General features: G+C 46.2%; 1 non-coding gene across 1 annotated transcript; it reads left to right on the top strand.

The window, feature by feature from the left end:
• The first annotated feature begins 10,708 nt into the window (after positions 1–10,708).
• On the top strand, positions 10,709–10,779 carry TRNAG-GCC (transfer RNA glycine (anticodon GCC)). The gene has a single exon. It is a non-coding gene; the product is annotated as a tRNA-Gly (tRNA).
• The last annotated feature ends 5,800 nt before the right edge of the window (positions 10,780–16,579 follow it).

Raw genomic sequence — 16,579 nt, 5'->3', positions numbered from 1 at the left:
AGGCGTTCACATACACCGTTAGCCTGTGGGTGGTATGCACATGCAAATTTGTGTTTTATGCTCAGCAGGGATGAGATATGCTAGAACATTTCGTTTGCGAAATGCGGGCCATTGTCTCATCTTAACACCTCGCACACTCCCCACCTGGGGAAGACCTCCCTTACTAGGAATTTGGCTGCTCTAAATGCATCTGGGTGTGAACAGGGCCCTGCTTCAATCCACCTAGAAAATGGGCATACTACTACAATCATATACCTATTACCTTGACATATGTTGATCATATCAACATAGTCAATGTGAAGGTGCCGAAAAGGTCCTTCTGGCCGGGGTATGGTACCTCTTATCACTTTTAGGGTATGACCGGCCGTAAACTGTTGACATGTGAGACAATTGCTGATAAAATTTGACACATGAGAATTTAACTCGGGACAGAACCAATCTTCTCTAATTCGTGCTGCAATTATTTCCTTGCCTGTATGGGCTGGGTGATGTAATTGGCTCAGGGCGGTATTTAAAAGTGCCAACGGTATTACAACTTTTCCAGTGCCACCCTGGCGCCATAGTGCGTCGGTTGGTGACATTGTACATCCTCTTTTTACCCATATTTCTTTTTCGGCCATTGGTGCAGCCGCTTGTAGCTCCATAATCTGTGTGGCTGGGAGATGGGTGTACCCTTCTCTTATTAACATCTCCCTAGCCATTCCCCTCCCTCTCCCTCTCTGTGAGTCTGTGGGGTTCCATATCTCACCAAAGTATGCAGCATATTTCGCATGTGCGTCTGCTGCTGCATTCCCTTTTGAGACGTGGTCTTCACCATTGGTGTGTGCGGTGCATTTGACTAGGGCTAGTTCTTGGGGGTCGTTTATTACTTCAATTAGTTCAGCCAACAAGAGGGCATGTTGCACTGGAGTGCCATCAGCTCTCCTAAACCCTCTTCTTCTCCATTTTGATAGCCCTGAGTGGACAGTGGATGTAACATATGCACTGTCGGAATATATGGTTACTCGTTTGTCAAAACTTTCCTTCAATGCCAATATTAGTGCAACCAGTTCCGCGGCTTGAGCAGAGTAATGCTGTGGTAATTGTACACATTTCATAGCCACACACACCGGCGCCTCCATCATTTTTACTACTGCTGCCCCAGTTCTCCGTATCCCATCTCCTTGATCAATAGGTGATGACCCATCAATAAACAAAAGCTCACCTCCCTCTAGTGCGTTTTCTTCAACTTTTCTAGTACATGAGTACATTTCAGTTATTTGGGTACAGTCGTGGGCGTAATCTCCCTCCTCAATTACTTCTGCTAGGAACCTTGCAGGGTTAACCGTGCTACATCTAACAATTGCTAGTTCAGCTCTAGACAAAATGATCTCATAACCTGATGCCCTCTGTGTCGTTAGTGTGGACTTGGGTTTATTCAATATTGCAAATAGTGCATGTTCCACAAACAGTGTAGTTGGACACCCCATGGTTATTGCTGATGCTTTTTCCACTGCAAAAGCAGCTGCAGCGAGACCTTGTTCGCAAGGGAAGTGGCCTAACATCACAGGGTCTAAGTGACCGCTGTAAAATGCTACTGGTTTATAGCCCATGCTCGTTTTTTGGGCCAATACTGCTTTCATCACTGCTGAGTCGCAATGTGAAAATATAAAAAATCGTCGCTCATAGTATGGGGATGCCAGTACTGGAGCAGTTGATATCGCGTCTTTCAATTCGTCAAAGGCCTCCCTCATTTCCATAGTCCACCCCAACCTTTTCTCCCCTTTATTGGCTTCCCTCAAACCCTCAAGCAGGGGTCCTATGTATGAACTGTAATCAAATACCCATGCTCTACAGTAGTTGCACAGCCCCAGAAATTGCTGCAGTTCTCTCACAGTCTGTGGCATAGGAGTGCTTGAAATGGCCTGTGCTCTTTGTGGTGCAATCTTTCTTCCATGTTGGGATATCAGTTGGCCAATGTAAAGTACCTGTTCCTGACAGTATTGAATCTTTTCCATGTCTACCTTGTACCCCTTTTCAGCCAGTATCGTCAACATTTTTAAGGAGTCCTCTCTACATTTACTTTCGTTTGTACTGCAAATTATTATGTCATCCACATAATGCAACACCGTGCTTTCCACCTCAACGTTACCCAAATCCATTTGTATTACTCTATTGAAAATTGAGGGTGATTCACAATACCCCTGTGGTAATCTGGTATGTTTCCACTTTGTATTTCGGTAAGTGAAGCTTGTCAAATCTTGTGAGTCTGGGTGTAATGGTATTGAGAAAAAAGCATTTTTCAGGTCAATCACTGTAAATCGTGATGCTTCTGCTGGAATGCCACACAATATTGTGGCAGGGTTTGCTGTTACTGGATACTCTGCTTCTACTATGTTGTTCAAGGGCCTGAGGTCCTGTATGAAGCGCCAAGACCCCCCTTTAGCCTTGCGCACCGGGTACAGAGCCGTGTTACATGGTGATTCTGAGGGGACCAATATGCCATTGTTTATAAGGGCCGTTATGGTTTCATATATGCCCTCATCTGCCTCTTTTGACAATGGGTACTGTTTCACTCTTGGTAGTATGGCACCTTTTTTCAATTTTATCCTTACACCCCCTATGCTTTTTATGCATCCCACGTCATAAGGGCTAATAGTCCATAATGATTTGGGCACCTTTGACATATCCTCCTTAAAGAATGGGACTGGGGTGCATGCGGGTGCCTCAAGTGCCATTGCAATTTTCTGTGCTACTTGTTTGTGAGCCACTCTTAGCCATATTTCTACACTCATCATGAACACCATTTCACCTTCCTCCTTTTCTTCTGAGAACAGCTCCTCACCTGACACCTGGGTCAGCCTACATCCTTCTGCTAGTGCTATCACTGCCCTCCATGCTCTCCCTTCTTTATCTTGGGCGTGCACAGCCACATAATCAGCTGTTGCAATAATGCTCTCGATGTCCATTACAAACACCTTTCCTTCTGGTTCATTAACAGGTGTTTCTGGTCGGAACAGATAGGCTGCTGGCCTACTCCATATTTTCCCTTCTATCCCTGGCATCCATGCAAATGCCATGTCTGTTCCATACTGGAATAGCTCGCCATCTACTGGCTCCGCCCTAATCGCTGTCTGTCCACAGTATGCTTGCATAATCTGTCGTGCTGCGAGCATGTTAATCCCTGGAGTAGAGCAAATTATGCCATCCTCTGTAAAGGAGATCGTCATATTCAACCTGTTCATTATGTCCCTCCCCAGTATATTTACTGGTGAGGCACTATAATACGAAAGGGGAACCGACAGATCATAATCTCCAATAGATAAGGGAACGTTATCAGTAAAGGGAACCAACCCTTTAGCCCCAGAAAATCCTTGGGTGTTCATGGCTTCGCCTGACATCTTAAATTTACCTTCCCTTATGCAAGACCGGGTTGCCCCGGTGTCAACAAGGAATGATAATTTTTTGTCACCTATCGTTACCTCTATGCGTGGCTCCTCCGCACTATTAGGTGTTACTGACAGGATGGGACACACCAAGGCCGTCTGTGGGCTGTCCTATTGAGGGTACAATGATTGGCCATTCCCTGTGTAAGGGTTGTGTCCCAACACCGTCACCCTACCCAATTGCGTTTGTTGAGTTTGGGGTGGTTGTGTTAGCGCTACTTGTTGTTGTGGCAGTGGCTGTTGTTGTGTTATTTGTTGTTGTGGCAGTGAATATGTTTGTGGCTGTTGTTGTGTTATTTGTTGTTGTGGCAGTGAATATGTTTGTGGCTGTTGTTGTGTTATTTGTTGTTGTGGGTCACTTCCTTGTTGTAACATCTGCTGTTGTTGTATGCCCTGCTGTTCTTGTGAGGTCCTAGGTTGTGCTTGTTCATTCCATGCTGGTGTTCCTGGCCTGACCCTACACGTACGTGACATGTGTCCTAATAGTCCGCAACTCCAACACACGGGTGGTTCCCTGCTTTGCCATGGGAAGCTCCCTGTGTTGTCCTGGTATACTGGTTGCCCTGTGGGGTAGGAATTTCTAAGTCCCCCCACCTGCTGTTGGGTATTATATCCGTATCCTCTCCCTCTCATAAATCCTCCTCTCCCCCTGTTATAACTATAATACCCAGCTCCTTGCATTGGGTACCCTCCTCCCATGTTTGGTGCGTGTAATTCCAGAGGCGGCACTTGCTGTATTACACCTTGTGGAGGTGCTATTTGAGCGGGATCTTGTGCATCCACTAATTGTGTGGGGCTTTGGGCCATTGGTGTGGGCGTAGTTATTAGTGCCCCTTCCATTGTGTATTTAGTAAGTTTTTTCTGTACTAGTTTGGCCTCTTCTGTTTTCCTGTCCTCTTCCTTTTGTTTCATTTTTCCTTGCCATGTCCTGCAGTGATGTACTATAGTCAGTTGTATTTCTGGCCATGGTTTTGCTTCCATTCCCACTACTTTCTTTAGTTGTTTCTGAACTCCTTCTGGGAGCCCTTGTACTAGTATATGATAAAATATGGCTGGTGTTTTGTCCCATTGTTCTCTAGTTTCCATGCACCACTTCTCTTGGATATCCTGGATATAATCAACAGGATCCTCATTCTCACGCATCTTACGGGAAGTAATTGCTCCTATGTCTGATGTGTCTGGGTACTGTACTCTCAGTGCCTGCCATAGCGCATGTCTGCAGTTTGCAAATGGTGCCCCATCATGCGATGTGTTCGTTATTGTTACCCCATGGAATCCCGCTCTCTTCCAAATGTCATCCGCTCTATCCCCTAATATTGATATTAACAGGCCCTTCACATCTCCTACTGCTAGTTTCTGTCCTGGGTGTGTTTTTCCATTTCATATATCCACTTACCCGCACCTCCACTTAGTGATGGGAGCCTACATTTTATATTTTCTTTATCCGTATGCTTCCAAGGTACATACTGTGGTCTAACCCCTCCTCTCTCCAACAGTGGCATTAAGTTGTGTCTTGTGTCACCCTTTACGTTCCATAATATCGAGTCCTCACACCCCTCCTCTTCTCCCGTTTCCTTTACCTCTTCAAGTTCGTCCTTATTACCCCTGCTCCTACCTCCTTCTCCGTCCTTTCCCCTTTTTTCGTCATTTCCTGTGTTTAATGTGGGCATGTTTATTTGTCTGTCTTGCCTGCGACTAGGGAGGTCTCTAAGCCGACATGCATAGGGAGTCAGTTCGTCCATGAAGGGCGCGAGCTTTATTGTGCGCAGCGAGCGTGCGGTGGTTGAGCATGTAGGGTGCGATGGGGGAGGGCGTGATGGAGATGGGGATGGTGTGGTTTCATGGGTTTGTTTTTCCACTAGTTGTTGCACCCCCTCCTCACTTCTCTCCAGCTCCTCCCTTCTCCTACTGATCCATGGCGAGTCTATGTTTGTTCGAGTGAGGTATAGCTTATCTAAGCTTTCCCTTTCACTCTTTCTTCCTCCCCTCTCTACTCCTTCTTCCTCTTCACTGCAAAAATCAGTCATAAATGGTATCCCCCACTCTGCCTTTTTCCCTTTTAATGTTACTGTTTCTAAGTCTATTAGGTCCATTTCTCCTTTTCCTTTGTTACCAACTGCTCCCCCTAGTGCTGATGTTGTTGCTTCTTCTCTACTTCTATATACATCCCCCCATTTTTCACTCTCCCTACTCCTCCCTTCTCTTTCCCCTTCACTTCTCTCCTCCATCTCCCTACTATTTTCCTCCCTTTTCCTTTTTAATTCCTCCATCACTTCGTTGCTCATCTGTTCCAATATTCTTTCATCCTCTTTCTTCCTTTCCCATTTCACCCTTTCTCTTTCTACTATACTTTGTATTACTTTCCCCTCTTCATATTTGTTAGCTGTCTCTGATAGTACGCTCCTCCTCCATATTGCCATTTCCTTTTCCTTTTCTTCTTCTTCCTTCTTCTTTTCTCTCAGCACTACTCTTGACACCCTGTCTGCTGCTGCTTTTACCCTTTCAGCTTCTCTCCTTTGCTCCTCATTTCGTTCCCTTAATTTTTCCAATTCGTCCTTACCTTCTTTCCTTTTCCTCACTCTCTCTCTTAAGTTGTTTGATCAATTCATTCTGCTCATCCCTTAGCTTTGCTAATCTTTCCTCCAAAATCTCTTCCTTTTGTCGTAATAGCTCCTCCCCCCTCATCTCACTCTCTCTTGCACTATCCTCGTCTGTTCTCTTTACTACCTCCCTCTCTTCTCCAGTTAGTGAACCTCGTAATTTTAATAATATCTGTGCAGCTACCCACTCATCATTTCCTATCTCTACAGTCTGCTCTTCTCCAATCCTCCCCTCCCCCACTGTCATCTTCCTATGAGCCACATATGGTGGAGGGCTGTATGCCGGGTTCGAGTATCCTTCAGCCGCCCTTAACTGTCCTTCTATTTCTCCTAATTCTCTTAAAGGGTACAACCCTCCTCCCTCTGTTTTCACTCCCGGTGTTATGGGTATCTCATTGCTCGGTTCCTTTTTTATGTCGTCTGATTTATCAATCTTTTCTCCTCCCTCTCCTCCGTTCCCCGTATTCTTTGTGCTTTCACACCCCTTTTCCCCATCCTTTCCTTCTTTCTTAATCTCCTTTTCTTCCGGTGTTTCCCCCATAGTGAACATTCCATTTGGTCCTGGTCGGGACCCCTGGAACATCCTCCATAAGTTAAACACCTCCACATGGTTTGCCAACTTCTTCCCCTTGTATGTATTGTGCAGATGGTTTAGCAGTGAATGTTGGGCATATGGATCGAAACTACCATTAGGCGGCCATGGTGTTAACATTTTGTTGTCCGTCCCCTGGGTCCACTCTATGCTGTACTTAATTAATTTCTCCCTATGGGGTGGCAGTGTGGTGCATATGTGTTGTAGTGGGGTAGTGCGGGTGTTCCCCCATCCTCCCGACCCTGTCCCGTATGACATAGTGGCGCTCCCCTTGTTACCCTTCCCTTCACTAGCAGTTTACAATATACAACCTTATATTGTTTACCTGGCCCCGCAAGTGTGGGGACTTACGACAATCCTTTGACAGAATATGCAGTAAAAATTATTAAAAAACATAAAAAACAAAAATATATATATGTATGATTTTATATTGTATATTCCTTCCCCTACGGCCCCCTGCGGCCGAAGCGCACGCAGCCCCCTGCGGCTGCATACCCCTTACGACGCTCTTATATAGTCGTCCTGTTTCCCCGTTCTCCTCCCCCTTTTACACTTGCCGTGGCCGGCGTTCTCCGTGCGCAGCCACGCCCTTCTCCCCTTCTCCTACTCCGATCCACTCGTCTATCGTTTATCTCCGTATCCGCTCCCTTATCATGTTTCTCTTCCCCACCACTCTCAAAACCAAAGTTCCTTGTGCTCGCGATATCCTATTAAATCCCTACTGGTGACGTCACCGATCTCTTCGAGCTACTGGTACATTCTTATTATGTTTTTTTAAGTTCAAAATACACTTGCAATCTACCCCCGCTAATCCCACAGCTGTCTTCCTGTCTCTCCTGGAACAAGGTAATCAAATCAATAATATAATCGGACACGCTGCGTCGCCTCGCGTGTGATACGCCCCTCAACAGGAGGGCTTAACCAGCCAATTATCTTCTGTATTGGGCAACTAGGCAACTAGCTACCGCCTACAGGGAAACGTCATCTACCTATCGAGTTTCTTGCTCGAACAATAGGGATCCTCGTCTACTCATTGATCAATAAATGCCAAATCGTAGGAAACCACACACACCCACCCTCACACGTAGTCGCGACTTAGGCCAATCAGTGTCTTACGAGCGGCCGCACGTGATGTTTTCGTGCCCCGCCCCCCTCTTTCGCGTAACGTAGCCGACTGCTCTCGCACTCGTTTCGCTACCATTCATTCCATTGGCAACACTAAGTTGTTAGACCTTAGCCGTGCATCTGTACAACACCTCCCTCCTCCCTTATTTACTTCCTCCCCCTCCCTCACAATTTCGCATTGCTTGTTGTGCGTGTCATGCTCACCAAGTTCTCTCGATGCAGGGCCGCTCGACTGCGTGCAGCCCTCCAAGCGGCTCGCCACCTCCCCTCGTCTGGACCACGTCTGGACACTCGCCGACCGCGGGCGGGATACTTCTCAACCGGCTCCCGAGGGCCAATATCCGGATTGCGCTGTCCGGTCTTCTCGCAGCTCCGCGATGGTCCTGTAGTCCTCAGAAGGGGGCAACGGCAGAGGGGGCCGCGCCGCCGGGCCTCCTCGCAACGGGAGTGCCTGGAAAAAGTAAAAAATAAAAAGTCGATCTTAAACAGATCTCAGCAGTGCCTCCAACTTGTCGGTGGGAAATTCTGCCGGGGTCGGCCGGGCCGTCCGCAGACCTCCAGGCAGGGAGGCCCCAATTCCTCCCGTGTATATCCCAGATGAGATAGAGTATGAGACACACACAAGGAGCAAGGTGACTCTGCTGTTTATTAGACAAAACGGCAGGGATGGGTCAAGGAGCGTACGCGTCCGTCCTGACACACACACAATCGTGGGGCTCGCAGGCCCTTTTTACTGTATTATGACGCGCTACTTCAGAAAGTTAACAAAAAACCTATTGCCACTCTTAATTGGTTGCTCGAGTGGTAGGGTTAGTATAGCACACATATAGAGAACGATGTTAGTGGACAAAGGGTAGTCAGGTGGTATATCTGGGTTGTCCCTACAATTAGATACATGAAAATTGTTACATGAAGACTCCTGGGGATTGGTTAGCATTACTGGCGTCAGTGATAAGAGCCCCATGTTCTGATTGGTGCGCCCGTGAGCTTCCCAGCCTGGGACCACCGCTGTTCCCAGCTCTCGGTGTACCTGCAAGTTGCAACAATGTTTCACTATGGGTACGTGCAGACAATGTGAGGATTTATTCATAGCTGGAAGGCTGACCGCTCCCACTGTCGCAGATGTCCATTGAGCCTTTCATTTGTATCTGCCTGTGTCCCGTAGCGAGAGATCCAGACGCCTCTTCTCTCCTGGGTTTGGCATCTCGTCAGGTTCGGCTTGGTCACGTGGGGAGGGACCGTGAAAGAGGCAGAATTCTGCACAATTAATATTGCTTTTCCACTGTGCGTCTGGTTTAATTTGCCGGTGTGACTTTAACGTTGGTGCGCGGAGTACGAGGTTGCAACATCGTGCCTTTGATGATTTGTTCTTGGAATGTAGGTTTGCAACATTGCGACCTTGGCTGCTTGCTCCACCGGGCTCTTTCTGCAGGATCAGCAACCTGACTCTTGCTTTGTTAATGTCCACGGGAGCTCTTGTTCGAGGCCTACTCGGACCTGGTGCATAAGTAGTCCGTTTGGTGCATAGGTGCTTTAGGTTATAGTAGCATATAGTTCCATGACCAGTATCGTGTCTTCATTATACCTCTCATGGTAGTAACGGGTTTCAAGAGAAGCGTGAGCAAGCTTTATAGATGAGTTCGTGACGCCTCTTGCGTTTCTGCATTCTGAAAGCCTATGTAAAAATAATAAAGATGCACGTCCGTGAATATGCCTGTCGCCTACGTCATAGCACCGAGTATATTCTTCGTGTAGATTGGTGTGGGAATGTCCAGTGTGTATATTTGTACAGATGTGCTTCCCGTTGTCTAGGTCGTCATGGCATCTCTAACGACGTGTAGATTTTAGTCTAGTTGATCCGTGCCGCAGGTGTCGGCATGGCCAGTGCGGGCTGCTGGGCAGGCAGATGGACACATCCGTATGTTCCTGTACCAGGGTATCTGGTCGTCTGGTAAATGGACAAACTCTTCTCGTGGCGGGTGTCTGGGTCGTGACCCTCTAGGCCAAGCGCGAGAGGTGAAGGACGGGAGCCTGGTCTTCCATTCTCCCACTTCACAGCGGTCCTGGCCGAGTCTAGCTTCCCCTTTCCTTGCTAGGAGTCGCGCCAGGGCGGCTGGCCTTGGTGGCAGTTTGTTGGCCAGCAGGTGACCGCCAGCAGCACTTTGTAGATAAAGGGCCTCTATCTTCCTTAGGTTTAATCACACAACAGCAAACACCTTGACAAAGACGCGGGAGGGATGATCTAATAACTGCGACTATACCAATACTTACAGATATACCGATAGCGAAATAAAAAGTTTATCAAAAGTGAAATACACTGAATAGTGCCACCTCTCCCTAAGACTCGAAACACGTGTCGGTGTTGATTGGTATACAAAGAAAAGTCATTGGTGTTGATTAATTTCATCTAAACTCATTATGCTTGCGCCAAGAACCGTGCACTTCGAATCAATGTATGGTGAGAACTGAGAATTATTGGGCTGAGTTAACTTGTTTTTGGTGTTAATGGCATCCGCTTTTCTAGTTTCTTTGCAGAATTCATGAAGAATAATCTTTTGTCTAGAGGCAATGATATCATTGTGAAATAGAAGATATGAGCATTAATGAATGTATTCAATTTACAATGAAATGAGAAATTTGATTTTATTATTGAATAATATTTTCTAAAAGTCTTACCCATGAATCTGACCGGACATATTAATGTTGTAAGCAATAATGAGTTTGAAGGAATTGAAGTGGTTGACAAGGTTTCTCTTATTTCCGTGCGAACTACAGTAAGGCAGAGAGTAAAACTTAAAAAAAGGACCTAGCAAAGTATGAATGAAGATTTCACCAGAATGTGAGCTCTCTGCCTGCTCCCTGCTTTTGAAATTGAAAGTGCATTGCTTTCCTGTCGCTCTATCCGGTCCTTTGGCATTCGTGAATTGTGCTCAACTGCACTTTTTTCCAGAGGGGTCAACATGCAAGCATTGGTGGTTCAGTGGTAGAATTCTCGCCTGCCACGCGGGAGGCCCGGGTTCGATTCCCGGCCAATGCAGCAAAGTTTTTTTTTACTTCTAAAAATCTGTTTGCATGCTGCTGACATTTTGAAAGTGAAATCAGAACATTATGCACATTATTCTGCAGCTCTAACGTAAACATTCATCCCTCTACCGCCCCCTGGAGCTCTCATGAAAGCATCCAAACGTCCCAGCCACGTCTACGAATTTGCTCACAGATGGTTTACTGGTGTGTACTTGTTGAAGAAAATACCAAAGAAATTACCATAGCAAAATCCGCATGTTTCTAATATGTGCTCGCACAATACATTATCTATTTAACTCTGAACTTTTAATTATGCCACTTTTTATTGCCCACAGGGCAGAACTCCCGACTATAAACGGAGTGCTCTTCACTGCAGCATAAATCACGTTCTGTTGTGTAATGACTGCACGTAATTGAGGAGGTGTATACTATATGGGTGATCATCAGGGCTTTAAGTGGGCCGGTGTTAGCCTGGGCCACGCCTCGGCAGTCTCAAGAAAGGGCTCCTCAGGCAGTCCTGTAGCCGAAGCGTTGCACAGTTACACAGACTGCCTGCAGGTGTCATCATGCAGCATGAGGCCTTTTAAATGAGGCTTCATGAGGAGTGATGACTCTTTACAGGAAAACAAACGGAGAGACTGGTTACTGTTTCAGAGTAGTCATCACGCAGCAGGCAGCCCTTTCATTCAAGGAGCCTGTGGTTGTTATCCACGCCGCACCTTGAATGAAAGGGCTGCCTGGTGCGTGTGAGAGAGGGGCACACTGGTATTACACCTTTGGTGTGCCCCAGCCTTTCACCAACCCCTCTACCCTGCATTGGCGAGTGGGGGGGGCTCTCATTTGGGGTGTGGCCTAAATACACACATACTTTGGCCACGCACCCCCTCAATGTAGCACCCCACTTTATCCACTGGTGAACATATTAACTATAGTTAGTGGTGTTCCCATGGAAGGGCAGGGGGGCACAGGCCCCCACTTTGATCAAGCTTGGCAGCACAACCTATTCCCACTGTAGTGAGCTGCATGTGGCCCACGCTGCCCGGTGCTGGGCGCATGCACAACACAGAAACTGCGAGAAACATCACAACATGATGAGTTCGTTTCTTGACTTTAGTCAGCTGAAAAGTTCGCACTTTGCAATTAAAGTGGGCTTCACATGACATTGTTACCTAATTCATATTTTGGCTTTCTTTCGGTGGCCAATGTGCTGTATGCACAAGGGGGCAGGTAGGTCGTCAGGTTTGTCTGTACAGAGCAGGCAGACTGGCTTACCCAGGCCTTTAGTATCTTATCTGGAGTTAACTTCATTGAGTTATGTTTCTGTGGTCTACAATTTCATGCATGCCGATAAACTCCACATTTTGATGTACTAACACCGAGATTCTCCCATATCCAGCTAGAATAGTTGATATTATTCCACATTTACTTGCATGCAAACCCTCCCGACATAGTCGGGAGTCTCTCAATTATTTCATCACAAATTGCGCTCTTTTTTACCTTCTCCCTCCTAAAATATTTCTAACCCCCATTCAATCCAATGGGAACATTCAATTCTCCCGAGCTCTGTTACAAAACCTCCCTCCCAGCTGTGGCAAAGATGTTGTCATGTATGTTTTGATGTGACGGATTGTCATCTGCAAAGGTGTGAAAGCCCTGGCTTTTTTTATTCTTATTTAAATTAAATGCTGCTGATGATTCTAAGGCTGTCTGTGTAATGAGTACATGTAATTGGCGAAGGTGTATAGGGGTAAAAGGGGGTCAGACCCCCTCATTCATGGTACTACGTCCTTTCATCGACACCCGACACCCGTTTTTTCGACTGGTGTTTTTACGAATGGTTTTTGCCGAAAACACTCATCGACATTTTTTGGGGGGGGAATGGGGAGGGCATATTAAGGCATGGGGAAAACAGAAAATTGGTAGAGGAGGGGGAGGGGAGTAACCCCCCAAAAATGTATTGGACAAAAATTTGATGAGTTTTTTCGGCAAAACTCTTCGTAAAACCACCCGTCGAAAAAACGGCTGTCGATTAAATGACACAGAGCCCTCATTCATAAATGCGCCTTGGTAAAATGATTGTACACATGACTTGCTGTAGCCAGTCTCCTAACAGTTAGAGAGCCAGTTCTGCCATGGCACAGAGCAGGCTCAAATGTCACATATGCATCTCTGACAGTTGCTGTGATGCAAAGTCCATGCAGGCAGAGGTGGCATGGCATTTTTTGAATTCTTTTTTTTATTTCAGCACTTAGGTGGTTGAACAAACAGTACAAAAATAAAGCATCAGGAGGCAAGGCATATACATTACATGGTGCCTGATTACATTGTATATCAGTGGTTAAGCCATATCTATTCTCAATCTGCCACAGAGTCAGTGCTTTGGTCATGTTGTGTATCAGTCAGTTTTCGAACATTATATAGTCCTTAAGAGCAGCCTATTTGTCTTTGGGATGACACCCCGCTGGGAGAGGGTAGCATACAGTACTTCCATGTCGTTGGCCAATACCATATTTGACATCCACATATTGGGCATGGGAGGAGAGTTGTCCTTCCATTTCTAATATATAACTCGTTTAGCTACGAAAAGACCTAGATTTAACAGTCTATGGATGATAATAAACATTTTGCCCACAACGTCAAACATACATGTACGGGAAAGCACGTCCACCCGAAAGCCAGTAATGTCCACTAGGACCTTGCACACCTCTGACCAGTATGATCCCAGCATCGGGCAGGCCCAGAGAATATGCAAAAAGTCTGCATTTGGGGTCCGGCATATCGGGCACCTGCCCTCAGATTCTGAATTGAATAATGTGATTCTGGATGGGGTATAATGAAGGCAATTTACCATGTTAAAGTAGATGAGCTTAACCTCTTTTGCATGTCTACAAAATGCTTGTCCATTGCTCAACACCATCTGCAAGTCCTGACTCCATTTGAGTCTAGCTTTTGACTTTATCTGCGGTGTATTCTGTTGTACTAGATTATATAGCGCAGATATCCCTCTCCTCACCTCCTGGAATTCATTATGTGTGACAAGCAAGGATAGGGAACTGGTTCCCACAGGAAAGAAGGCCAGTGCGACCTAAATGATGCGTGCATGCGTTTAAATTGCAATATTTATAATGGCCCACTGTCGATCTGAGCCTTGACTCCATTCCAATCTTTGAAATGACCCTCAACAAACATGTCTCCCAGCGTGTGAAACTGTGCTTCCAGCCAGTCTGTGATGATCCTGCAGTCCATGATGGGGCTTAGGGCAGGATTGTTTATCGTAAGTGGCGCCAATCTCCACCTGCCGGAACAGTTTCCTCCACGCAAGAAGTGTGGATCCCACTGAGTCTACTGGATTGTCCCATTTATAGCAGTCAACAAGCAGAAGAGTTTGTAGATTGGCATCACTAGCAGTCTCGGTTTCCAGTTTAACGTGGGGATGTGCCATATCAGTCCCGAACCAGTATGCTGCAAACTGAGTCTGTGCAAGCAAGTAGTATAATTCAAAATGTGTAGCCGCAAGGCTACCAGACTCATACCGCAGCGCTAAGACTGCTCATTGCATTGTAATTGGGCCGGGTGTCAACACAAAATCGGTGCACAGGCACACCCATTCAGTGAAAAAGTCTCTACCTCGCCATAACAATATCTTAGCGAACAAATATAGCAGCTTGGGAAGGACGATAACCTTCAGGCTGAAATTCTACCCATTAGCGACATTGGTGATTTGCTCTATCTCGCCAAGTTCCGCCGCAGTTGTATTATATATGCTCCATGGATACCGTCAAAGACTCCAATGTTTGAATGTGGAAATAGGGTACCGAAGTATTTAAATGGGGTGTCGGACCATTTGAGGCCAGCCATGTTGGCGGGTCTCTTGGTTTTGGAGATTAATGTAAACACTTTGGATTTAGCTCTACCAATGCAGAGTCTTGAGTATTTACTGAAATCAGTCACCACTTGGATCAGGATCATGGGCTATATGCCCTGCCCGGATTCCTCACAAGTAATTGAATAGCATCAGCGCAAAGCAATATCATTTCAGGTGTGCCCCCCAGTCTGATGCCCTTATCTTGGAAATGATCGCTAATGATGTCTGCCAGCAGTTCCACCACCAATGCGAATAGTAGTGGGGAACGAGGGCTGCCTTGCCTCGTACACTTAGCTAAATGGAGAATTGAGGAGAGTATGTCATTCGATCTCCGCCTGGCGAATGGCTTTGTTCATAACAATCTAATCCAAGATGGAAAAATCAGGGCCAAAACCATATTTCTCTAGGACTTTGAAGAGGAATTGCCAGGACACAGAGTCAAAGGCTTTCTGCATGTCTAGAGAAACAGCCCTTCATGCACCTCTGGGTCCACTCAGATCAACATGTTGAATAGTCTTTGCAGATTTAGAGTCATCCCGACTGGTCCAGGTGCATTAGAAGGGTAGAAGCCTAGTTGGTATTATTTTGGCGTACCTTTTAACGTCCACCTTGATAAGAGATAGTGGACGGCAGAAGACGCAATCCTGCGCAGGCTTATTAAGTTATAAAAGCAAGATTATTATGAGTTCTCGCATTGATTCGGGTAATGTCCCTTTTGAAAGGGACTCCTCCCAAAGCTGTAATAGATATGGGGTAGGAGGTCCGGAAATTCTTCATAAAATTCTGGCATAGCCCATCTGACCTGGGTGCATTACCATTGGGCACCTCGCAGATTGCTGTTTTGATTTCTTCTTGCGTCATGGGACTTTTGAGTAGGGCACTGGCTTCTCTGGAGAGCAGAGGGATCGGGATACTGTCTAGACATTGCTCCATTTCGGCATTGGCTGTTTTCTTCCTCGGGCCAAATAGTTCTCAATAAAAACAGTAGAAAGTGCCATTCATGTCTGTGCTGCAGTGTATTACTGCCCCCCCTTTAGATAATATGAACAAGATAGTGTTACTGCAGGTGTCTTTCCTAACCAACTGGGGCAATATTTACCCGGTGTGCCTGCCTGGATGGAGGGTGGCCTGGGCGGACCCAAGGCACCCGTCTGATCTGGGGGGGCCCAGACCAGCAGGGACCGGCAGGACCGTGATCACACGGTATGGGCCTGTAGGTCCGAAATGAGAGACAGTTACATTGGCAGATGGCCGTCGAACATGGTTGTCTTCCCAAGGCAGCAGGAGGCTGCCCTCTGTGTCTTCCTCTTTCAGGCGGGAGCTGTTTACTCGATGAGACAGCGGTCCTGGCCGGGTCTAGCTTCCCCTTTCCTTGCTAGGAGTCGCGGCAGGGCGGCTGGCCTTGGTGGCAGTTTGTTGGCCAGCAGGTGACCGCCAACAGCACTTTGTAGATAAAGGGCCTCTATCTTCCTTAGGTTTAATCACACAACAGCAAACATCTTGACAAAGACGCGGAGGGATGATCTAATAACTGCGACTATACCAATACTTACAGATATACCGATAGCGAAATAAAAAGTTTATCAAAAGTGAAATACACTGAATAGTGCCACCTCTCCCTAAGGCTCGAAACACGTGTCGGTGTTGATTGGTATACAAAGAAAAGTCTTTGGTGTTGATTAATTTCATCTAAACTCATTATGCTTGCGCCAAGAACCGTGCACTTCGAATCAATGTATGGTGAGAACTGAGAATTATTGGGCTGAGTTAACTTGTTTTTGGTGTTAATGGCATCCGCTTTTCTAGTTTCTTTGCAGAATTCATGAAGAATAATCTTTTGTCTAGAGGCAATAATATCATTGTGAAATAGAAGATATGAGCATTAATGAATGTATTCAATTTACAATGAAATGAGAAATTTGATTTTATTATTGAATAATATTTTCTA

The sequence above is a fragment of the Ambystoma mexicanum genome, chromosome 1p, assembly GCF_040938575.1.
Source record: "Ambystoma mexicanum isolate Mex_15411 chromosome 1p, UKY_AmexF1_1, whole genome shotgun sequence".
NCBI lineage: Eukaryota > Metazoa > Chordata > Amphibia > Caudata > Ambystomatidae > Ambystoma > Ambystoma mexicanum.
The sequence above is the reverse complement of the archived record's forward strand: the minus strand, read 5'-3'. Positions and strand labels throughout refer to the sequence as shown.